General features: G+C 40.4%; 1 protein-coding gene across 8 annotated transcripts in view; it reads right to left on the bottom strand.

Moving 5' to 3' along the window:
• The window catches only part of APBB2 (amyloid beta precursor protein binding family B member 2), a 443058-nt gene that overhangs the window by 286441 nt on the left and 130821 nt on the right, over window positions 1–25796 (bottom strand). The window lies entirely within an intron of this gene.

Here is a 25796-nt window from a genome sequence, read left to right as displayed (position 1 = left end):
GACAAGCCTTGTTTGTTCACAGAGAACTTGCAATTAGTTGTTGTTAGGCGCCATTGAGTCAGCTCTAACTTATAGCAACCTTATGTGTAATAGAACAAAACATTGCCCACCCTCACAATCACTGGCCAGAAAGGTTCATCCAGCCTCCGTGACTCCAGTATTTCTGGAAACCATGAGATTTTTAAATTCTGTTCTATATTTTCCCCCTTCTAAAGTAATGGTATCCAAGCACCATTCATTTCTTCTGGTCTCATGGCAAAGGAGGCAGTTATTCATGGAGGCAATTAGCCACGCATTCCATATCCTCCTCCTATTCCTTACTCTCCATCTTCTTCTGTTGCTCCAGGTGAATAGAGACCAATTGCTGTGCCTTGGATGGCTGCTTACAAGCTTTTCAGGCCCCAAGCACTTCACCAAGTAGGAGGTAGAAAAAAGTACTGAACATGTTATGAGGCCAATTACCTGGGATAGTTCATGAAACCATGACCCTAAATCTCCAAACAAAGAAAACAAATCCCAAGAGGTTTTTGGTTGTACATAAGCCACCTCAGCAGCTCCTTTCCCCCCCCCCATCATTGTTTTAAGTATATCTATTACATAACTTTTGACTTTTTACAAGTATACAATTTACTGACTGCAACTGCAATAATGGCTGTGCAGCCCTCCCTTTAATCAATGTGATTTTTCCTCCTCCTTTCTCCCTTCCTCTAGACCCTGGTAGCCACTAATAAACTTTGGTCTCTATACATTTGTCTTTTCTTGTCTCTTTATGTAAGTGAGGATATATAATATTTGTCCTTTTGTGACTGACTTATTTCACTCAGCTCCATTCATATTGTAGCATGTATCAAGGCTTACTTCACTTCTCCTACTGGGTAATATTCCATTGTATGTACATAGCACATTTTGTTTATCCATTCATTTGCTGATGCGCATTTAGGTTGTTTCCACCTTTTGGCTATTGTTAATACTGCTGCAATGAACATTGGTATACAAGTCTCTGTTTGAGCATCTGTTTTCAAGTCTTTTGGGTATACACCAAGGAGTGGAATTGCTGGGTCATATGGTAGTTCTACTTTTAGTTGTTTTAAGGAACTGTCACGCTGTTTCCCAAAACAGTTGTACCATTTTGCATTCTCACCAGCAATGGATAAGGGTTCACATTTCCCCACACTCTCACCAACATTTGTTATTTTCTGAGTTTTGTTGTTGTTTGTTTGTTTTTATCTTAGCCATCCTTGCTGTTGTTGTTAGGTACTGTTGAGTTTGTTCTGAGTCATAGCAACCCTGCATACAACAGAAAGAAACGCTGCCCAGGCCTGCGCCATCCTCACAATCACTACTATGTTTGAGCCCACTGTTGTAGCCACTTTGTCAATCCATCTCATTGAGGATCTTCCTCTTTTTGCTGACCCTCTACTTTACCAAACATGATGTTCTTCTCCAGGAACTGTTTCTCCTGATAGCATGTCCAAAGCGTGTGAGACCAAGTCTCACCATCCTTGCTTCTAATGAACATTCTGACTGTACTTCTTCCAAGACACATTTGTTCACTCTTCCAGCAGACCATGGTATATTCAATACTCCTTGCCAGCAACATAATTCAAAGGCATCAATTCTTCTTCGGTCTTCTTTATTCTTTGTCCAGCTTTCACACGCATATGAAGCGACTGAAAATACCATGACTTGGGTCAGGTGCACCTTAGTCCTTAAAGTGACATTTTTGCTTTTTAACATTTTAAAGAGGTCTTTCACAGCAGATTTGCCCAATGCAATACATCGTTTGATTTAACTGCTACTTACAAGGGCATTGACTGTGGATCCAAGTAAGATGAAATCCTTGACAACTTCAATCTTTTTTCTGTTTATTGTGATGTTGCTTATTGGCTAGCTGTGAGGATTTTTGTTTTATGTTGAGGTGTAATCCATACTGAAGGCTATGGTCTTCGATCATCATCAGTAAGTGCTTCAAGTCTTCTTCACTTACAGCAAGGAAGCAACCTGCATATGGCAGGTTGTTATCGAGGCTTCCTCCAATCCTGATGCCACGTTCTTTTTCATATAGTTCAGCTTCTCAGATTATTTGCTCAGCATACACATTGAATACGTACGGTAAAAGAATACAACCCTGACACGTACCTTCCTGATTTTCAACCACACAGTATCTCCTTGTTCTGTTTGAACGCCTGCTTCCTGGTCTATGTACAGGTTTCACATGAGTACAATTAAGTGTTCCAGAATTCCTATTCTTTGCAATGTTATCCATAATTTGTTACGATCCACACAGTCAAATGCCTTTGCATAGTCAATAGAACACAGTTAAACATCTTTCTGGTATTCTCTGCTTTCAGCCGCCATCTATCTGACATCAGCAATGATATCCCTTGTTCCATGTCCTCTTCTGTATCCAGCTTAAATTTCTGGCAGTTCTCTGTTGATATAATGCTGCAACTGCTTTTGAATGATCTTCAGCAAAATTTTACTTGTATGTGATATTAATGATATTGTTCAAATATTTCCACATTCTGTTGGATCACCTTTTTTTGGAATGGGTACAAATATGGATCTCTTCCTGTCGGGTGGCACAGACAATTGAGTGCTTCCAGCGCTGCATCCGTTTGCTGAAACATCTCAATTGGTATTCCATCAATTCCTGGAGCCTTGCTTTTCGCCAATGCCTTCAGTGCAGCTTGGACCTCTTCCTTTAGTACCATAGATTCTTGATCATATGCTACATCCTGCAATGGTTGAACACAAACTAATTGTTTTTGGTACAGTGACTCTGTGTACTCCTATCTTCTTTTGATGCCTCCTGCATCATTTAATATTTTCCTACTAGAATCTTTCAATATTGCAACTTGAGCCATCCTTGTTGTTGTTGTTAGGTGGTACTGACAACATAGTGACTCTATAGAACAGAGTAGCACTGCACCCATAGGGTTTCCAAGGAGCAGATGGTGGATTTGAACTGCCAGCCTTTTGGTTAGCAGCCAAGCTCTTAACCACTAAGCCACCAGGGCTCCTGGAGCCATCCTCGTGGGAGCAAAATGGTATCTCATTGTGGTTTTTATTTTCATCTCTCTGATGGCTAATGATGTTGAGCATCGTTTCATGTGTTTGATGGCCATCTGAAGATTCTCCTTGGTGATATGTCTACTCAATTAAAATTCTTAGACGAAAATGCTGGGGCAGTGCTGTCTGGTCTAGCTTCTAACAATGTATTATCTAATAAAATAACAAAAAAATTTAAATAAATGGAATCTCATAACAATTTAAAATTTTTATTCATTAAAGGACTTTATCAAACAAGTCAAAAGACAAGCTACCAACTGGGAGAATATATTTTGAAACCATATATCCAATGAGAATCAAAATATACATAAAGTTTTAACAACTTAAACTATAAAAAGACAAATAACACAGTTATAAAATGTGCAAAGGACTCACTTTTTAACATTTTAAAGAAGTCTTTTGCAGCAAATTTGCCCAATGCAATACATCATTTGATTTCACGGGTGCAATGCAATAGATCACTTTTATATTTGCCTTTCTAACCATGCTCTTGTAACTCTCACAAAAAGATTGCCCTAGACTATACAAATTAAGTGACTTATGATCTAATGAGGAGACTGGTCAGTTTGCGGTTCCGTTGGGAGGGCCATGCCTTGAAATTGACACGGTTGAGAGGGGACCTCAGTACCATCATCCTGCTGGTGAGGCAAGGCCCAGTGAGGCCCAGCTGCAGAGCAGAATTTCAGCAGCCATGCAATAGTTAAAAGCTATGGCTGCTAACCACAAGGTCAGCAGTTTGAATCCACCAGCCGCTCCTTGGAAACCCTATGGGGCAGTTCTACTCTGTCCTATAAGGGCACTATGAGTCAGAATCCACTCAACAGCAATGGGTTTTTTTGGTTTGTTTTTTAAAGTCTGTATCAATCATGTGTGAAGGAGACTTAATGATATTTTCACACCTGTCAGATCTCAAAAGAACAAAATTTCTTCATATGTACTCTTTCTCAAGAAGCAACTGAACAATATGCCTCCCAAAAAGAGACACTAAATCAAGACAGATGCTATCCAGTAAACAGGCTAACCAAGAACTTACATCATGATGATAAAGGAAAATTCCAGGTCAACAGCTATGCAGAAGGCCTCAAGAGCAAACATCCAGAATGGAGTTGGTGAGAAGTGGGCTTCAGGAAACATGTCACACACTCATAAAGGAACTGAGACACAAGCTACTGCGTCTGACCTTATCGGAGAATTTGGGAGTGAAAAAAATAGTACATAAACAGAATACTAAGCAGACAAAAAATTTTCTGGATATGTCGTATAAGAAAGAAAATAAAATCATAGTAACTGGTATAGCTCAGGTATGAAAAGCGGTTACAGTGAAAGCAATATAAATAATAAACTTGAACCAAAAACTGATGTCTTTTAGAAAGTGAAGGGCAAGGAGAATAAAAGAGAGCTAAACCCTTAATTTCCAGAAGAGAAATTCAATGTCTAATGCCTAAAAATGGAGGAAAAAAAAAAATCAAGAAATATCAATATACATCTATCAATCAGCTATATGAAAGTAAACACAGAAGAGCTAAATAAATTGTAAGTAATCGCCTCTAAGAAGTGGAAAATGGCAATGCAAGTAAGTGTGGCAGGAATTCCTAAACTACATATATGTGTCTTATTGTAATTAAAAAATGAAGTTTAAAAAGGGTTGAAAGTGATTAATAATACATATAAACCACCCTATAAAAGACAAACTGATACTATGAACTTCATTTTATACTATAAACAAGGAGTTAGATAAGACTTAATCTGTTCCTAATTAATCAAACTGTTAAGATTCAATTTAATGCATTTTATCTTACCTCTATAAGGAACACTCTAGAGGTCAAACATGCCTAACTCATCAATTGACACCTCTAGCTTTAGTGAGCATATGGTGAAAGGGTCTCTGGACGCCAGAGCCCACTAGGAATCTGCCATTGTTTTTATCATAGAGTTAGTTAACTGCAGCTTCAGGTGGATAAATATGTTGGCCAACACCATCACTTCCTCCTCTACCAGAGCCCTACTGTGGTTTCTTATAGCGCAATTTTGCATGTTTAAGGGATAAGAAACGTCCAGCATCAGTATCCCTTTGTTACATTTGGGGAATTCTCATCATACAAGTACTGATAACAGACATATCTTTCAATGCAGAAACAAAAATGGTTGAACACTCACCTTCCCAGACTCCCTTGCAGCTAAGGCATGGGCACATGATTAGTCTTAGCAAGCTCTGAATCTAGAGCTACAGACACAAAGAGGCAAGAACAGAAGGGAATTCTCATGGGTGAGGGCAATGGCAACAACATCCAGTGCCCTGATGCAGCAAAGGCTGAGGCACCAGAGTTATAGTGTTCAATATCTTGTCCCAGTGGAGTAGTCGGCACAGACAACAATGTTTAGCGTTCAGTGGCAGGGTCTACCCTGCACAGAACCAATCATATTATATAACTTTGGCTGTGACTCTGGCTGAGTAATCTCTATTTGTTCCTGCCCTTTTCCAAAGTTCCAGCAGTTTGAGAAACTACCCAATATCCTCTCAGTAAATTGCTTTCCTGATTAAATCACTCAGCCAGTTTCTAGTGCTGCCAGCTAAGAACGTTGACTGATACACTGCCCCGGGATATACGGTAGAGATGGATGGCTGCCTAATGAAGTTAAAATTGAAAATGTACAAGTTCTCTAAGGTCCCAAAGCAGAACCAAGGACATTTGCCCCCAGAGAAACATGGTTAATAAAGGTTAGGTTTCAAGAGACAAATAAAACTATCCTTCTGAAACATTATGGGTTAAAGAAGTTTTGGCAGACTCCTATTCTTTGTATTTGCCGTCAGAAAACACATTCCAAGTTCTAAACTACTAACTGGCTTTACAACAATCGGAGGAAATGTAATCGGTTTGTGAAATGGGAGCTGCTACAATCCGCATCTGGCACAAAGACAATGCTCACAGTTCTTACTGTTGCAAGTGGGCAGAAGAGCAGTGGGTGAGAAAGAACAATTTTCTTTGCCTTTCTACTTACGCAGAGCTTGCTGAGAGTTGCGGTGCTTTGAAAACCAGTGTTCAAGAACTACACATGAATATGGAAACGCAAACCAAGGCATCCAAAGATTTATTTTCAACGGAAGAAACATCAATATTGCTGGAAAGCTGCATCCATCAGTTCAGTGTATGGCAGCCTATTTAGTTCCAAGTCTGAGAAAACTTAGCCCTAGGCAATTTCTCTGCATATGTCTCAGGCTAACCACACAAATTCTGCATACCAAGCTCGAAGTGAAGATAGCTAGAATGCACTGTTGACGTGACCAAAGGGGCTTCGTCCAAGAGCCAAATGGAGTAATGACATCAGTAAAAATATGGATGCTGAGAAAGCAAGCCCCTCTCTGTGGTGCCCTGTTGTTTTGGGAAACTGAGGAAGGCTTTCATGACAAGGTACAGCCACCTTTTGTTGTACAGAACAATATTATACATATTCTACAAAGGAGGCTTAGAAAATAAGTGCAGTAAGTCCCCTTCCTGTGGTGTTATTTCATAAAGACTCGCCAAGAGATCAGTCTCTCAGTCACAGAAGTCAGACCATAAATCAGGCTATAAATTTAGAAACAAATTTTCTTTCATTTGGTGATGTAAATGCTACTACAAATTCTACAGACTCGCCAAACCATCTTTACCATATATCCTTCTCCTGTGCAGTCAGCCCCCACGAGAGAGGCCGTGGCTGCTAAAACAAGATGTTTCATTCCACAGTTGTCCAAGTGAATTATACTGTGCTCACATGCGATTTTGAAAAGCTGAAATAAATCTATCTCAGTCAATCCAAGCTTTTCTCCCTTTGTTTCATTTGGAGATCACAATGGGACACAGATTCCACACAGCAATATGTGTGGGCATCACAGTAAATATGCAATCTAATCACCACTGCCCTGGAAAGCACAAGGCACAATTATGCTATATTTAGTTTTTGGAAATGAAAAGAGAAAAAGGAAAAAAAAAAAAAAAAACTCCAGAGAAATCATTCTAGAAGGCTGTTTCCAAGGCTACATTTCTGAGAAATTTTAAAATAAGGGTCAGCTTTTTTATACACACGTTTTTGTTAGGCGCCATCAAGTCAATTCCGACTCAAAGCGACTCTATGTGAAACAGAATGATTCACTGCCCAGTCCTGCGCCATCCTCACAATCCTTGCTATGCTTAAGCCCACTGTTGCAGCCATTGTGTCACACATATAAGGAATGCAAATTCATAACTAGCTAACAAACCTCAAAACGGTGAAACAATAAAAGGCTATTGCTAAAGCAGAATGATTGACGCCAAGTCCTGAATTAATACTTAGCTATATAGGGTCGCTATGAGTCGGAATCGACTCGACGGCAGTGGGTTTGGTTTTTGTATATAGAAACAAGGTTCCTTGATGGCACGAATGGTTTGCACTCAACCACTAACCTAAAGAATGGTGGTTCGATCCCCCTCTCCCAGTGGCAATGTGAAACAAAGGCCTGGCAATTTGCTTCTGTAAAGGCTACAGCCCAAGAAAACCCTATGGAGTAGTTCTACTCTGTGGCACACGGGGTCACCATGAGTTGGAATCAACTCGATGACAATGGATTGGTTGATTTATATAGAAAAATATTTTTCCTCCTCTACAGAAGCTTAAGACGTTCTCCAGAAATTTACACGGAGGGGTTTCATTTTGCCCCGTGAAGGTTCTGCTTCCACCCATCCTAAGTAGCAGGATTTTAAACTTTTACTTTAAGAATATCGATTGGATGGATTATGTAATCTCTAAAACACCTTCTAAATCTGAAATTCTTTTTCTTAATTGAACAAATATGGCAAGATGTAATTAACATGTCACTGACTTCGTCAGTATCAAAATATAAATTGATAGTCAATGACGTTTTAATGAAACTGTAAAATAGTGAAACACTGTCATTCATTTGAAAAACAATTAACTGAAACCAAGTCAAATGAACCACCAATACTTTACTGCCTAGTACAAACACAGCAACTTGCAGTAGGTGTGGAGCAGGAATGAGATATGGAACATGGTTACTGGCAACAGGGAGCTTGCAGGTTGGAAAGACAGGATGCGTGGAACTCTGGACTGACAGTGGATCACAGACCTCTCGGAAAGCAGGTTTAGATTCGAGGCACACAGGTTGGATAGGTCAGATAAGGTCACTTTCTATCAGCTAAACCTATTATATACATTCAAACTTTTGTAAGTGGCATGAATATGTCCAATGGTCTTAGATCTTAAAGGGCAACAATCAATTATGTTGTCAATTTCATGAAACTAATGAAGTTAGTCCATACCTTTCCAACATCCCTCCTCACACTGCAGTATTTATTTTTGTCAAGTCTGAGTCTCCCACTAGATTATGAAGCACTAGAGGCCAGAGAGAATGCCCTATTAGACCTTAAATCCTTAGCACTTGGCACCTATCCGAACACAAACTATTCCAATATACTGCTGATGAATAAATGAATGGATAGATGAATGAATGAATGAATGAATGAATGAATGAACAGTGCTTTAATGTCTCTATTTATTTGAATATAAAAATTGATTCTTGACAGTAAAATACAGTCCAAGGGCTTCTACAAAATATTTCATAAAGAAAATGGTCATATGCAAAAATATGTAGAAAAGTATTCACTGAAACATTATTCATAATATGAAAATATGGCAACAATATAAATTTTCGACATTTTAAAAATACAATAAAGGAAATAAATAAAAATAAAGGAGGATCAAAATAGGATGTATATATAACTACCAAACCAAAACCAAGCCCACTGCTATCAAGTTGATTCCAACTCACAACAACCCTACAGGACAGTGCAGAATTGCCCCATAGCGTTTCCAAAGAACAGCTGGTGGATTTGAACTGCCGATCTTTTGGATAACAGCTGAGCTCTTAACCACTGTGACACCAGGGCTCCTGTGTAACTACAATCACATGAAAATATGCACACATATGAGAAAATGGAATATATACAAAAATACACGTTTGGAGTATATATGTATGGAATCTACAAGTGATCTTTTTCCACTACAAACTGTAATACTGCCATTTATTGGCCCTATTTAAAAAAAAAAAAAAAAAGTAGGAGTCTCTGAGTGGCTCAGCTAATTAAACACTAGACCACTAGCTGAAAGATTGGTGGTTCAAACCCACCCAGAGGCACCTCAGAAGACAGGCCTGGCAATCTGCTTTCAAAAGGTCATAGCCTTGAAAACCCTAAGGAACAGTTCTACTCTGCACACATGGGGTCACTGTCAGTCAGAATAGGTTGGACAGCAACTAACAACAACAACAATTTTAAAAGTAACATTTTAACAGTAAGTTTCTAACAGTAATTATTATAATGACCATTAATGGTACCTTATTGATTGAAAGATGCACCACTACTTCATGTAATAAAAGTGAAAAACGCTGCTGCCAATTTTAATTGTAAAATGTCAGTGATTGTAAGACACAGAGTTGTTGTGAAGACCAAAGAAGTTATCTAGCAAAGTGCTTGTCACCATGCTTGATACATAGTAAGGGCTCAATAAATATTAACTGAGAGAGAGAAGTGAGAAAAAGACAGGCTGGAGGAGATTGAGACTGCTAGGGAGTTGGCATCCATTCCTTCTTTTTAATAAATTTCAGTGGTGAATCACCCAGTTTACCAACAGAACCAAACCACACCCATTGCCATCAAGTTGATTCCAACTCTTAGTGACCCTAGAGGACAGAGTAGAACTACCTCATAGGGTTTCCAAGAAGTAGCTGGTAGATTCGAACTGCCAACCGTTTGGTTAGTAGCCTGGGCTCTTAGCCACCATGGCGCCACTTATATTTAAATTACAAAGTAATATATTCAACGTCATGAATTGGAAGCCACTAATCCATATGAACACCCAAGAGTCTTAAGTTTAAAATGAGGTGGCATAATAACGAATGTTCAGGCTGACAACAGGCCAAACTCACAACCTCTTGCAAGAGATGATCCCAGAAAAAGCTAGTCACAAACCAGGGGAGTTTTAAGAATGGTAACCACCATCATAAGGTACAGACAGGTTGAATCTGTTTATTTGTGAAATGGTATTACGTACTTTTAGAAGTAATTACAGAATCGCAGAATTTTTGACTAACAAGGACCTTTAAAATCATGTTAATGTGAAAATCACTTCATGGCTTAAAAAATAAAAAAAGGATCCCTGATGTGTCCAAGGTCACATAACTAACAGGGAGCAAAACCAGAATTAGACACAGATTTCCAATACCTCCCTTCTTCCCTAATAATACTCCTGAGCTAAAGGTCAGGTACTACCTTTCTGTCTCAATTATTCACCTTGGTCTATTGGCCAAAAAAGTCTCCACAACGTAATTTCCTAAGGATTCTTATCTATGTCAGTATATGCCCAATAGGATTAAACCAACTCACTCTGCCCCAAGAAAAGGAGCTCCTAGGATTATACGGGAAGCTTCTGTACTGACACTAGACTTTAGTGACCGCTGTGACTATTCTCTAGGTCCATGAGTGGCACAAACGGTTTGTGCCTATCTACTAACCTAAAGGTTGGTGGTTCGAATCCACCCTTGCAGCACTGTGGAAGAAAGGCCTGGCAATCTGCTTCTGTAAAGATTGCAGCCAAGAAAACCCTATGGAGCAGTTCTACTCTGTAACACATGGGGTCACCATGGATCAAAATCAACTTAATGATGACAGGTTGGGGTTTGGTTTAGTGACTATTGTGGTTCCATTCTGTAGAATGGAATTAGAGTCTGCCCTGTGGGAGGTGGGCTTTCCAACATCAATTATCCTGAGATGAGGCAGTGTCTGAAATAACAAATGGGAATTAGCAAGATTTGTGCAGAAGAAAGAGGTAAACCCTCCTTCTCCCGGGGCCTCAATCTCTTCGATGCCTGGGTTCTACATCTAGACGTGTTGATGATCACTTCTGGGAGCAGGGGTGGGATGACCAAAGAGCCAGCCTTTTAGAGGGCCTGGTGTGGATGTGCCCAGGGCTGCAAACTCTGAAAGCTGCCATATCTAGTAGCTAAATTTTTGAGACTCTCAGGAGCACTGGTGGCGTAGTAGTTAAGTGCTCCACTGCAAACTGAAAGGTCGGTGGTTCAAACCCACCAGACGCTCCATGGGAGAAAGATGTGGCAGTCTACTTCCATAAAGCACAGCCTCAGAAGCCCTATTGGGCACTTACACTCTGTCCTATAGGGTTGCTATGATTCAGAACCAACTCGATGGTAACATGTTTTTTTGGTTTCAGGGTTTTGTTAAAAGTCATACACTCAACTTCCATCTGCTGTAGGGAATTAAGAACACATTTCCAGATTAGGGCTGGAGTGGAAACCAGGAATGTAGAGTCCTGGAAGAGTCCTCACGGTACTGGCAGCAACAACTGGCAAGATCTCCAAAGAAAAGGGGAAACTTTGGGACAGGAATCCAGGAAGGCAGGCCAGTCCTATCTAATCATATGAAGATGGTTTCCCTACCTGAGCATCTCAGAGGAGGAGGCATTAATTTAACTTAGAGACCCAGTGGGTTTCCTTGCAAGTCATTACAGGTTAAACACAGATTTCTGGATGCCAATAAATCAGGCTGATAGTCAGTAGGTAAGCACTATGATGACCACTTTGGAGGTAAAGAATTAAGCTCCACTCAAAGAATTTGGTCTTTGGCCTTGATTCCTGAGAGATAACCTATAATACCTTAGTTTTCCCCACTGATTGAAATGTCTTTTATCTATAAAGGCTTCAGACTACACCTAACAGGTTATGCTAATGAAGTAACGCTTGGATAGGAGCTAACCAGACCAGAAAGACCCACCTCATGGTATCAGCTGACCTTAGGGGAAGGGGCATGATTCACTCAACCATGCCTACTTAATGAGGCCCCAGTAAAGGCTCTGGACATGGAATTTCCATGGCCTTCTTGGTTGGTGACAGATACTGATAAAGGTAGGAGGGTAGTAAGTCCCTTTTTGGAACATGGAAGCTCTGCACTGGGAATTCTCCCAGTCTGGCCCTATGCAACTCTTCATTTGTACCTTTTTTGATATAATAAAACTGTAATCCTAAATAGAGCACTTTCCATGAGTTCTGTGAGTCATTTTAGGGAATTAATGAACCCAAGGGAGTAGTGAGAGGCAGATCAGAAGTGAGGGGGCTCTAGGGGCCCCCAAGCTTATGGCTGGCATCCTGAGGCAGAAATGAAAGCCCCGATTTTGTATCCAGCAGGTCAAAAGTGAGGGTGTTAGAGAGTTCACCAAGCTTGCAGCTGGTATCTGAGGTCTCAGGCAGACTTGGCAATCCTGAGGATTGTGCCCTTTAACTTGTAAGGTCTGACCTAGCTCAAGGAAGAAATCCTGCATTCGCAATTTAATTGCAACTGAATAGAACTGCATTGAGAAGTGGGAAATGATTTAATTCCGAGCAACCGTCCAAAATGTTTATAGTCATCATGTATTCTGATTGGCCAGAAATTGGTTGTTAACTATTTTGACTATCACCCTTTCAACAATTACACGTGTGTTTCTCCATCCTCAGTATCTGCTATTGATGCCTTAGCCTGAGAAAACACTAAACTCTTTGTTACTTGTTTAGTGCTTATCCCAGATCCAGGAATTAATAAATATCTATTAATAAATTCTAAGCAGGCAATATTATTATTCCCATTTTATGGAAAATTTTATGTAGACAATTGAGGTTCAGAAAAAAGAACTGACTCATAGCCAGTGGCAGAGCCAGAATTTAACTCCAAGATGAACAGAATTTTAGGGTTATATAGAAACTGTTTTAGTCATCTAGTGCTGCTATGAAAGAAATACCACAAGTGAATGGCTTTAACAAGGAGAATTTTATTCTCTCACAGTCCAGAAGGCTAGAAGTCTGAATTCAGGTGCCAGCTCCAGGGGAAGGCTTTCTCTCTCTGTCAGCCCTGGAGGAAGGTGTTTGTCATCAGTCTTCCCTTGGTCTGGGGGCATCTCTGCACAGGAACCTCAGGTCCAAAGGACACACTCTGATCCCCGCGCTGCCTTCTTGGTGCTGTGAGGTTCCCATGTCTCTCTGATTCCTTCTCTCTTTTATATCTCAAAAGAGATTGGCTTAAGACACTACCTAATCTTACAGACTTCATCAATATAATCACCGCTAATCCATCTTATTAAATCATAATGATAGGATTTACAACATATAGGAAACTCACATAAAGTGGTAGACAATCACACAATACTGGAATGCATGGTCCAGCTAAGCTGACAGATATTTTGGGGAAAACAATTGAATCCATGACAGAAACAATCCCTATACTCTGCAGATCTACCCTCCTAGGAAAGACAATACTCCAGGAAACAAGCAACTATGGAAACTGAAGATAAACACATAGCTATATCTTTTTATATCATAAAATATTAATATGAACAGACTGACCATAAACATTTTTTAATCCTATATTCAACCCTCATACTGTAATTATTGTCAACTATTACCTGAATCCTGAAAGCTTTTACATATATTTTTATGGAAAATACTACCTTTTTTCTTCAAATTCATCTATATGAACTATCAAGCCAATTTAACCTTATTTATTAAGAGGAAAACCCCAAAATATGTTCTATTAATGCCCTTTGAGTCCCTATGTGAATATTTCATTTGATTAAAACATTATCCCAGTTTACATCAAAAGACATAATTTAACAAAAATTTTAAGGAAAAAACCCAGAATTTAACAATTCTCCCTCTGGTCATTTCTTTAAATCTCTGACAACACCCTTGTTCTAAGAAATTTTTTCTTTACTCTCTACTTAGAGAATAAATGAAAATGCATCTGAATTAAATTACCACTGCTGTGGAAACACCGAAACTCTAAATCAAAACTAGGATGATGACAAGATTTTCTCCAAGGATTCTACACTCCATAAACATTACTCCTTATCATGATAACCTTTAAATACCCTTTTTCATAGGGTTATGCCAGCAATTAGTTGTAAAGTTCACTTTGTTGAAACCAATTTATGTCTCTACACCTGACACTTTTCAGCTACTGCTCATTTTCTCTTCTTCCTACTTATTATAAGACATCAGACACTAGCTTAAAATATCACTTTATTGGTATTGAATCCATGTTAATTCATCAAATAATCTTAATGCTATATAGTTTTTTGTTTTTTTTTTTAAGATACATCAGGCCACCAAATTCCCTTATTAGTAGGGTGACCATTTAATTTATCTTCCAAACCAGGACACTTTTGATATTGAAAGGGGATAGTCTCAACAATTATACCAGAACCACAGGCATAACTGGGACTGTCCCAGCAAAACTGGCACATATTGCCACCCAACTTAAGAAACCAAAACCTGCCCTTAAAAGCTGAAGACTTGGAAAATTAAATTAAGACCATGGTGGGGATGGGGACATAGAAGGTTCACATGTGGGCAGAAAGAAGAGTCAAATTAGAAGATCAAAAGAAAGTTGCAGTCTCTCTCAAGTACAAAAACCCAGATCTGCAAAGCACATTTCCTCCTTCCCTGGTTACTGAAACAGTTTGTACATTTGAATTAAACTCGTCATATGTCATATGCTCCCTTTGTTCATTCATCGTTTATTCCACTGCCACCCTCCCACTCATCCTTGATACTACAATACCTTATCCTCCTCCATAATTTATTTCCCATCACTGAGCCAATCAACCAGAGCTATTGGGTATTTGGTATGCAACAGGCATTGTGTTAAGTACTTCCTACACAAAATGAGAAATTCAAAGCTGAATTAGATTCAGTCCTTGCCAAGTGATTGTCCAAATATTTTGTTTGTAAGACTTTGATGAAAACTCAGTGCAGTTTCATGCCAACCTCCATTTCTGCACGTCCAAAGTAGCTCAAGTGCGGAGTTCAACTGCCAAATATTCTAGGGAAGCCACCCCCTGCTTAGCTGTAGATAATTTAGTGTAACATTAACGTAAAGGGATAACAACTGAACAACCTTTGTTAAGGGGTAAAAACTTCTACATCTTGAGCAACTTTGTAAAACTCTCCCAACCAAAACCTTGTGGCCTTTTGGGAGAGTAATATATCCTGCACTCTTTTTCTTGCATCTCTGTATCCTCCTTGAAGCTGGTGAGGGATTGATTACATCTTGCCCACCCTTTTAGTCTTCAGCACCTTGCAGAGTGTCTAGCACAAAATGGGCACTCAGTAAAATCCGTTGAGTAAATGAATTAATAAGATGTCCCTGGGTGGCGCAAATACTTAAATGCTCAACTACTAACTAAAAGGCTGGAGGTTCAAACCCATCCAGTGGTGCTGCAGAAGACAGGCCTGGCAATCTGCTTCCAAAAGGTCACAGCCTTGAAAACCCTATGGATCAGTTCTACTCTGTACACACAGGGTCACCAAGAGTCAGAATCCACTTGACGGCAACTAACAAGAAGAAAAAATGAATGCATGTGAGGCTCAAGATTAACTATTTTTTCTTGATCTTTGCTCCACGAATTAACAAAAAACAAACGGTTACTGCTGAATTGATTCTAACTCACAGTGACTCCATGTGTTACGAAGTAGCGCTTGGCTATAATCTTTACAGAAGCAGGTTATCAGGCCCTTCTTCCGCAGCACCACTGGGTGGGTTTGAACCACCAATGTTGAGGTTATTAGTCGAGCATAAACCACTTGTGCCACCTAGGGACTTATTGCCTCTTAAAAGGCAGTCTCACTGTAGTAACAACTTTGGGTAAGTCTAAACACCCAGATCAAATCCCCAGCCACTTAACAGCAAAGGGTCTCTGAGCACATTTTCTAATCACTCCACATGCCTTATACTTATCTACAAAGTAGTTCTAATCACTCTAGAAGCCTTATTTTTCTTATCTATAAAATAAAGGTAGTATTATCTAGTTACCAAGGTTTTGTGGTATTTGTGAGATTTGAAAACAACTGACATAAAGAGCCAGGCAGGAGCCCAGTAAATGTTTACTGAATGAAAGAACAAATTGCCATGCTCTGTTGTGGCCTGTGATGGTTAAGGTTATGTGTCAGCTTGCCTAGGCCATGATTCTCGGTGGTTTGGCAATGTTATGTAATCATCCTCCATTTTGTGATCTGATATGAGCAGTCAATTTGTTGAAAGGGGAGTTACTCTGGGGGCATGGCCTATATCCAATATATACAGACGTCCTGGAAACCCTGGTGGCATAATGGTTAAGAACCATGGCTGCTAACCAAGAGGTCGGCAGTTCAAATCTACCAGGTGCTCCTTGGAAACTCTATGGGGCACTTCTACCCTGCCCTATAGGGTCACTATGACTTCGAATTGACTTGATGGCAAAGGGTTTGGTTTTTTTGGTTTTGGTGAAGCTCGCCCTCTCTCAATCCTGCATCCAACTCATCATCCTCTGACCTCCAGTTCTTGGGATGTGAGCCAGCAGTCTGCAGTCTGATCTGCAGATTTTGGGACTCACCAGCTCCCGCAGCCCCATGGTTTTGTATATATATTTGTATATATACACTCCACAGGTTTTGCTCCTCTAGGGAACCCAGCCTAAGACATGACTCCAGATCAAAATGCAACCATCAAAATCTAATTTGCCAAAGCTGATCTTCACTCAAGCAACAGATCTGCATCAAGGGCTATAATACACTGGAGGAATTTGTCTGCTGTTGAACATCAAAGGAAACATTTAACATCTGCTCTTTAAATGTAGGGAAACAACAATTAGTCCACAAGTAAAAGTAAAAGGGCAAGGTGTACAATCAGATCTCATTTTCCCTACTAAAGTATCTGAGTATTAAGGGATTAACAGTTTACAGCAGACTGAAGTTTTTTTTTTTGTTTTGTGTTTTTTTCCAAGGGTCACATAACAGGAAAGGCAGCCCTGGAAATGGTTTTTAAGCTCAGCAATTATTGATTGTTGTTCTTGTTAGCTGCTGTTGAATAGTCCCCCAACTCATCATGACCCCATGCACAACGGAACAAAATGCTGCCCAGTCCTGCGCCATCCCCACGGTTGGCTGCAGATTGGACCATTGTGATCCACAGGGTTTTCCTTGGCTGACTTTTGGAAGTAGATAGCCAGGCCTTTCTTCCTAGCCTTAGTCTGAAAGCCCCACTGAAACCTTTTAGCATCATAGCAACACACAAGCCTCCACCGACAGATGGGTGGAGGCTGTGCATGAGGTGCGATGGCCAGGAATCGAACTCAGGTCTTCAGCATAGAAGGCGAGAATTCTACCACAGAACGACCGCTGCCCCCCACCTGCTTTTCACTGTCAAAAATGTACAGGCCCAGGTTGACTAAGGCAATGCCCTTACTTAAAGTACAAACGTATGCGGCCACAGGCTACAAGAATAAGATTTAGTCTGAGCAGTGTTTTCAATCCCCTGTGCTTGCTCTAGAGGAGCCTGGAGGCACAGTGGTTAAGCACTAGGCTGTTAATCAAAAGGTCAGCAGTTGGAACCCATCAGCTGCTTCACGGGAGAAAGATGCGGCAGTCTGCTTCTGTAAAGATTTCAGCCTTGAAATCCCTGTGGGGCAGTTCTACCCTGTTCTACCAGGTCGCTGTGAGTCGAAATCAATTCAATGGCAATGGGTTTGGTGTTTGGTTTGGTACTTGCTCTTCCAGCATCCTAAGGTATCAAACCTCAAAAGGGAGAAACATCAAGGGTTTTTGTAATACTTTAAATTTATGAGACAGAATGAACTCTGTGACAGGCAAAAGCTTGTGTGGTTGCTGAACTGCAATGTTCAAAGAGACCCAAACTGCTGCTACTTCACTTCCCCTTCAGCCTAGCCAGTAGCCAATGGGAGTCAGATGGTCCCTTGTGTTGTATTTGCGGCACACCTGAATCTCACTGTCCACTGAGACTACGGAGCTATTCAGAGGCCCTTACCTTCCTCTTTTCCAGTAATGGCAGCAAAGACTTCCCCTAGGGTTTGGTTTCCTTTCACACAGCTCGTGTATGCTATTCTCCTGGAAGATGAAAGAAGCCCCAGGAGATTTTCAAAGCCCAGAAGCTATGGTGATCTCCAACAACATTTTCCATTTTTAAAAAAGCCATCATTTCCTTCTCTACTCGGACACACAGAGCACGAAGCAAGACCAAGGCTACCTCTTCACGGCTCACAAAAGTAGATGCAGTGGTAACAAGAGAAAGTGAACTCTGGTTTAAAAACAGCAAAAGGCCAACGTAGGATAAACAACTCTGTCCTACCACAAATAGACACATGTACACCAATGTTCACTGTAGCACTATTTACAATTGCCAAAAGGTGGAAACACCCTAAGTGTCTATCAGTAGATGAATGAATTATACGTGTGTCTGTATATATATACACACACACAAATATATACGTATAGTATACATATACAATGGGATATTAGCCATAAAAAGAAATGAAGTCATGATGTATGCCACAAAATGGATGAGCCTTGAAAACACGCTGAACAAAATTATTCACAAAAGGACAACTACTCCATGATCTCACTTATATAAAATATCTAGAATAGGCAAACGTAGAGAGAGCAAAGTTTATTGGGGTTTCCAGTGGCGGGAGAGGGGGTAAAGGGGAGTCATCGTTTAGGAGGCACTGAGTCTCTGTTCATATGGTGATGAAATCTCGCAACAGATATGGGTGATGGTTGTACATGTTAATGTAATTGATGTCACTAAGATGTACATGTGAAAAGCATTAAATTGGCAAATGCTGTGCAATATATATTTTTACAACAATAAAAAAAAATTTTGTCCTACGAGTTTGCAATTTGGGCCTCCTTCAAAGATGATCTCAGCAAAAGTGACTCCCATCTAGAAGTCGATTTTTTTCCCCTAAATTCCCAGTGAACTTGGCTCATGAACCTATCATCACAACCCGCTCGCATTTCATAGAGTCTTTCTTTGCCAGTGGTCTCAGAGTTCGTAACTGGAAGGGCTCTGATATAAACCTGGACAGTCCTGCCCCTGGGTTTTTGATAATCACGAGCCTTGAACTAGGAAAGCACAACTACTTGTTTTCTAAATCTGAGTTCAGCAGAAACCACCAAAAGGTTCCAAGTAAGTCTACACACTGAGGTCTTTCCCCACAGTAATGACGATGCAACATCTTTATGGATACAAAACATCATTTAAGACATTTGTGTTTTAAACCTCTCACAGCAATGAAGCAGCAAGCTCAGCTTTATCACCGCCACACAGGGCTTGCAAGAGGTCCGTTTTGATCTATACTTCAATCTTTGACAGCAGGTCACAAATTCTTTTTCATATAAAATGGGAATTAGGAACTTCAGGAAACTTTAGCAATCAACCTAGATACCAAACTAGAATCTCAATGAGTTCTTAAGTTCTACTTGAATGTAACTGCAACCTGAAGCTCTACATATGTCATAAAGAATTACTGAATTTTAAGAGATGGAAGGAATCTTAAAGATTATTCATCCTATCAACACATATTTTATTGAACAAGGAACTATGGAAGACAAAAATATTAATGAGACCAATCCCAGCCTTCAGGATCTTATTATAGTCTTAATAAGTTATATAAAACACTATGCAAATACCTATGACCCAATTTAAGTTAAAAATAATAAAAGATAAAATCCAGGTATATTATCAGAGAGATTCCAGTAGGATATTAAGGGAGTTCAATGTATAGAAAAGATTACTTCTAAGTAAAGCATGCAGGTTGAACTTTCACAGTGGCTGAAGTATAATAATCTTTTGAGTCATTCAGACCAGGGTTCCTGACTCTGCCGCTTCCTGGCTGTATGGCATTAGACAAGTTATTTAACCTCCTGGGTCTCAGTTTCAAAATCTTTAAAATGGGGTAATAAGCTTACCTCTCAGGACTCTGGTGTAAGGATTAAATAAGATAAAACATGTAACGTGTAAAGTTCTTACCATGGTTCAGTATATATATACACACACACACACACACACAGAGAATCCTATATATTATAAACCAAACTAAACCCATTGTTGTCAAGTCAATTCCGACTCACGGCAACCTCACGTGTTACAGGGTAGTGCTGCTCCCTAGGGTTTTCTTGCTAGAAACTTTATGGAAGCAGACCACCAGGCCTTTCTTCTGGAGCACAGCTGGGTGGGTTTAAACCATCAACCTTTAGGTTAATAGTTGAGCACGAATTGTTTGTGTCATCCCGAGAGGGTCTGTGTCTGCCTGTCTCTTTCATTCTCTCTCTTTCTACACACACACACACACACACAGAGACACACACAGACAAACATATATACGATAAATAATACCAATCATCTTATTGGTTCTGTTTCTCTGGAGACCCTTTACTGACGCAATGGGGCAATGGCTTTGAGAGGATGGGGGACAAGCAGAAAGTCACCTAGTTAATAAGCAGACCACACCACACTGACCTCCAGACTCTTAGGCCCTAGCGTACACTTTTATATCTTTAGTTGTGTAATCCCTGCTATTATTTTATAGGCAATTAAAAGGCAAACAGAGAATCTTATCGTGCAAAATAAAAAAATGCCCTCTCTGGGTAGACCCAGCCCCAGAATGCACAGCTTGGTGAGCAACATGGTGGACGGTTATCCCTCCTCCCTACCCCCCTCTCATACACACACTGTGTACTAAACAATCTACATAACCTTACATGGTCATGGTAGTCCTGGGGCTCCCACCTCCAGTTTTCTATTTTGTAGTCTATATTCCACATTGCTGTGATATTTGTAAAATTTCCATCTAATTATGATATTTCCCCTACTTCAAAACTCTCAATGGTCATTTACTGTTTAGAAACCACAAGTCTCAAGCATGGCACACACAGCCCTCCTCACTCTGGCATCAGCCTGACTTACATCTCAAGCTCAGAGTCTACTATGTTCCCCACCATGCCCCATACTCTAGACGCAATGGCGTTCTGGCCACCCTGAACATGCCATCAGCTTCCATTCCTCCACGCTGTGGCACATGCTTTTCCTATAGCCCCAAATGCTCTCCCTCTTCCTCTCTGCCTCATAACTCTGTCTTCAAGATTTACGTCAGTGCCAGCTCTTCAGTGCGGCAGACACACATTTCCTGATTCCTCAGCCGAAATGAGTGCCCCTTCCTTGGCATGGCCATAGCATTTATGAGCCTACCATCCCCATTGGCTCATGGAAATCAGAAGGATATTGCACGGGATTTAAAGTTAGATAGTTTAGAACCAGAATCCTGACTTGAACATTTTCTAACTGGGTGAATGTAGCTAAGTTACTTGAGTCCTGAGTTTCAATAATCCCTACTCCCAGAATTATTGTGAAGATCAAGTTATTTAATGCTCTGGTTTTGAAACTTGTTTGGACAGTAAAGCACTCTAAGGATAAAACAACATGAAATCCTGATATATGTAACTGTACCATTTGGGCTAAGAACTATTCTTCTAGAAGAAATTTTGGCTACATTATTTGTATATAGGTTTCCAAACATAAAAAATATATATGTGTATGCATGTGCACAAATGTATATATTTATAGGATCATTGCTCTAAGTTTATCAATTAAATATTTGATATTTGCTTATTAACTGTCTTTCCATTTGCCTATTTAACTTAACAAGTATTTGTATTGGTTGTTGTTGTTGTTGTGTGCCACTGAGTCAATTTTCAACACACAGTGACTGTGATGGTTAAGATTGTGCGTCAACTTGGCTGGGCCATGATTCTCAGTGGTTTGGCGGCTGTGTAACGTTGTGATCACTTCCCTGTTGAGATTTGATACGTGATCACCCCCATGATGGGATCTGCAGTTCAAAGGGAGTTTCCTTGCCTGTGTGGCCTGCCCTGAATATAAACATTCTGGCCAGCCTCTGGGGCTTTTTGCCTGCACTGGATCCTGCACCTGGCTCCTGTTCGTCTGACCTCCAATTCTTGGGACTTGAGATAGCAGTTTACCTGCAGTCTTGCCCACTGATCTTGGGATTCATCGAGCTTCACAGCCTGTGAGCAACAGCCCTGCTCTCTGACCTGCCGACCCTGAGTTCGCCAGTCCCTGCAGCTTCATGAATCAGGGGAAGCCTCTATCCTGACCTACAGATGGGTCTACAACCATGCAAGCCATTTCCCTGAAATAAATCTCTCTCTCTCTCTCTACATATACATATATATATATACACACACACACACACACGTATGTATACGTATGTATGTATATGTATACTGTACTGATTTTACTTCTCTAGAGAACCCAGCTTAAGACATTTGGTACTGAGAGTGTTCTAGTGAAACAAAATTGTAAGGATGGGTTTTCTAAATTAGTTCTCAAGTTTGGTTAGTCTTAAAGACATTGCTAACTCTGCTTCCAATAGTAAAGAGCGCACTACTAATCCACGGCATGAGGTGGCAATACAAATATGAAAAATATCACCACCCATAGGTCAGGTTTTAGTGAAAGGTGAGGCTCTGGGTGACTGCATGTGTGATATCTTTCTACAATTCCATCATAACAAAAAGTATAAGGAAGCTGGTTTGTTGGTCCTACTTTCACTAGACAAACTAGTGAAAGAAAGAGATAAGCTCAGGGCTTCAGAGTCAAAGCACAAGTGCCACATAAATGACCTCAAAGTTTCCACTTCCGCTTTGAAAGAAAGCCTAATTTCTTGTAGTAACAGAGTTGATATTGTGGAAAACCAAATCCAGGGTCTTATTGTAAGAGTGGCTGACTTACAAAACCAACTCAATTGCCAACCTCAAGAGGTGTCTGAAGTTAAAATGAAGACATTGATTGGGAAGAAACGGGATCCTGAAACTTGGGATGGAGACCACATTACCACCAAGCAAGAAGAGCCAGGAGTGCATGTCCTTTGGACCTGGGGTCCCTGCACTGAGAAGCTCCTCGAGCAGGGAAGACGGATGACAAGGACCTTCATTCAGAGTCGACAGAGAAAGAAAGCCTTCCCTTGGAGCTGGCATCCTGAATTTGGACTTCTGGCCTACTAGATTGTGAGAGAATAAATGTCTGTTTGTTAAAGCCATTCATTTGTGGTATTTCTGTTACAGCAACCCACTGTGATAGAGTAGAACTGCTCCATAGGGTTTTCTAGCTGTAATCTTTTCTTTTCTTTTATCGTGCTTTAGGTGAAAGTCTACAGCTCAAGTCAATTTCTCATACAAAAATTTACATACATACTGTTATGTGACACTAATTGCTATCCCCACAATGTGACAGCACACTCCCCCTTTCTACCGCGGGTTTCCTGTATCCATCTAACCAGGTCCTGACCCTTCCTGCCTTCCCATCCTGTCTCCAGACAGGAGCCGCCCACTTGGTCCCCACGTATTCGCTTGAACCAAGAAGCACGCTCCTCATGAGTATCATTTTATGTTTCACGGTCCAGTCTAATCTCTGTCTAAAGAGCAGGTCTTGGGAATGGTTCCAGCTCTGGGCCAACAGAGCATCTGGCAGCCATGGCTTCAGGGGTTCCTTCCTTCAGTCTCAGTCAGATCATTAAGACTTTTTACACGTGAATTTGAATTCTGCTCCATGCTTTTCTCCTGCTCCATCAGGGACTCTCTGTTGTGTTCCCTGTCAGGGCAATCATTGCTGGTAGCCAGGCACCATCTAGTTCTTCTGGTCTTAGGCTAATGAGTCTCTGGTTTATGTGGCCCTTTTGTCTCTTAGGCTCCTATTTTCCTTGTGTCTTTGGTGTTCTTCATTCTCCTTTGCTCCAAGTGAGTTGGGGCCAACTAATGTATCTTAGATGGCCGCTTGCAAGTTTTTAAGACCTGAGACACCAGTCACCAAAGTGAGATGCAGAACATTTTCTTAATAAATTTTGTTATGCCAATTGACCTAGATGTCCCCCAAAACCATGGTCCCCAGACCCCAGCCCCAGCTACTCTATCCCTCAAAGTGTTTGGTTGTGTTCAGGAACCTTCTTAGCTTTTGGCTTAGTCTAGTTGTGCTGACTTCCACACAATACGGGGGAAGTCAGCACAATTGGACTAGGCTATAATCTTTATGGGAGCAGATCACCAGCTCTTTCTCCTGCAGAGCTGCTGGGTGAGTTCGAACCACCAGCCTTTTGGTTAGTGGCCGAGCATCTAGCCATTGTGTCACCAGCAGGTACCAAAAGTTTAAGAAAATACAATGAGAGAAAATAAACTTCAAAAGATTAGACCCCACTGCTGAATGTGACTGGCTTCAAGGGAAAAACAAAAACAAAAAAAGATAAAAATTTATTTATAACTTCTTTTGAGTGGTAAAGGGGACTGAAAAGATCACTACTGAATTTCAGTGGCCAAACACCTCACCTAAGAACATCCAGCACCACTGCCGGTCACATGCCACATGCTGAAAAAAGGTTATTTGAATCTGAATTTGAAGCTCAAATTCCCTGAAGGCAAAGACATATTTCATTCATCGTTGAATAATGAGCTCCTAACACAGTGACTAGAGGAGCCTTGGTGGCACAGTGGTTAAGCACTCAGCACTCTGAGCCCACCGCTGCTCCTTGGGAGAAAGATGTGGCAGTCTGCTTCTGTAAAGATTTACAGTCTTGCCCTATGGGCCAACTCTGCTCTGCCCTATAGGGTCCCTATGAGTCAGAATCAACTCAAAGGCAATGGGTTTGGTTTGAGAACACAGTAAGTGACACATAGTAGGTATTCAACCAATGAACTTAAAAATGAGAAGTATGCAAAGGTCTATAAGACATTTTGCATCTCTAATTAGGATTGCAACTTGCTTCATCAATAAATTATAGTCCAATGTCTACCAAACAATCCTTCTGTGCCCACCAGCTCATCTAAGAAATTTAGGGTTTTTTGGGAGCGAGATCTGTGTAGGTAGAATCATCCCTTAGGTATAGATAGAAACATTGAGGAAGACAGCTGGGTGGGAAGAACATGTCACCTGCATTCCTGTAACATAATAAAGGAACCAAAGAAGACACAAAGCTTTATACAGAGTACCTGTCAGCCAGTGACACAATTTTGAACACGTGTTTAGTCTCACAAGGATTCTATTCAGAATGTGTCTGGTTACAGTAAACACTGTAGAGATTTTAGAAGGCAAATCCTATTCTACTTTCTGTTCTCAGATAAACACCTGCAACACATACTTATACATCTTTCTGACTGAAGGCTAAGGTAGCCTCAAAGTAAGCAAAAAACTGAAATCCAACTGTTCCTCTTTCACTAAAAAATGATGTAAGTAAATATTTCTTAGCATGGATACCCATTACTTATTGTTAAGTGGGAAAGGCAGTTCACCAAGCAATCTATAATATACACTACTTTTTAGTATTAACACAGAAGTAAATATATATATGCGTATTTTTAACAGGATAATAAAATAGAAGTTATTTTTCAGTTCTTTTAAAACAGTACATGGCTATTTTTTTTTTAAGTACAGCTACAGTCTGTCAACATTACAGACTCAAACATTTAAAGTAATTTTTTGAAATCTACCTGAAATAACTAGATGTTTGAAATGAGGAAGACTTTAGAAACATATTTGTGATTAAGAAAAAATAAAAGGAGAGGACAAAAAAAACACAAACTCATTGCCATACAGTTGATTTCGATTCACAGCGATCCTACAGGACAGAGTATAACTGTCCCAAAGAGCGGCTGTTGGGTTTGAACTGCCAACCTTTCAGTTAGCAGCCTAGCGTGTAACCACTGTGCCACCAGAAAGAAACTACCAATACGTATATCTTTTACAGTTTTCAAAGTACAGTCAGAAACACTCTCTCATGACTTAATTTCAGAAAGGACTCCATCAGCC

The sequence above is a fragment of the Elephas maximus genome, chromosome 5 (genome assembly GCF_024166365.1).
Source record: "Elephas maximus indicus isolate mEleMax1 chromosome 5, mEleMax1 primary haplotype, whole genome shotgun sequence".
Taxonomy (NCBI): Eukaryota; Metazoa; Chordata; class Mammalia; order Proboscidea; family Elephantidae; genus Elephas; species Elephas maximus.
The sequence above is the reverse complement of the archived record's forward strand: the minus strand, read 5'-3'. Positions and strand labels throughout refer to the sequence as shown.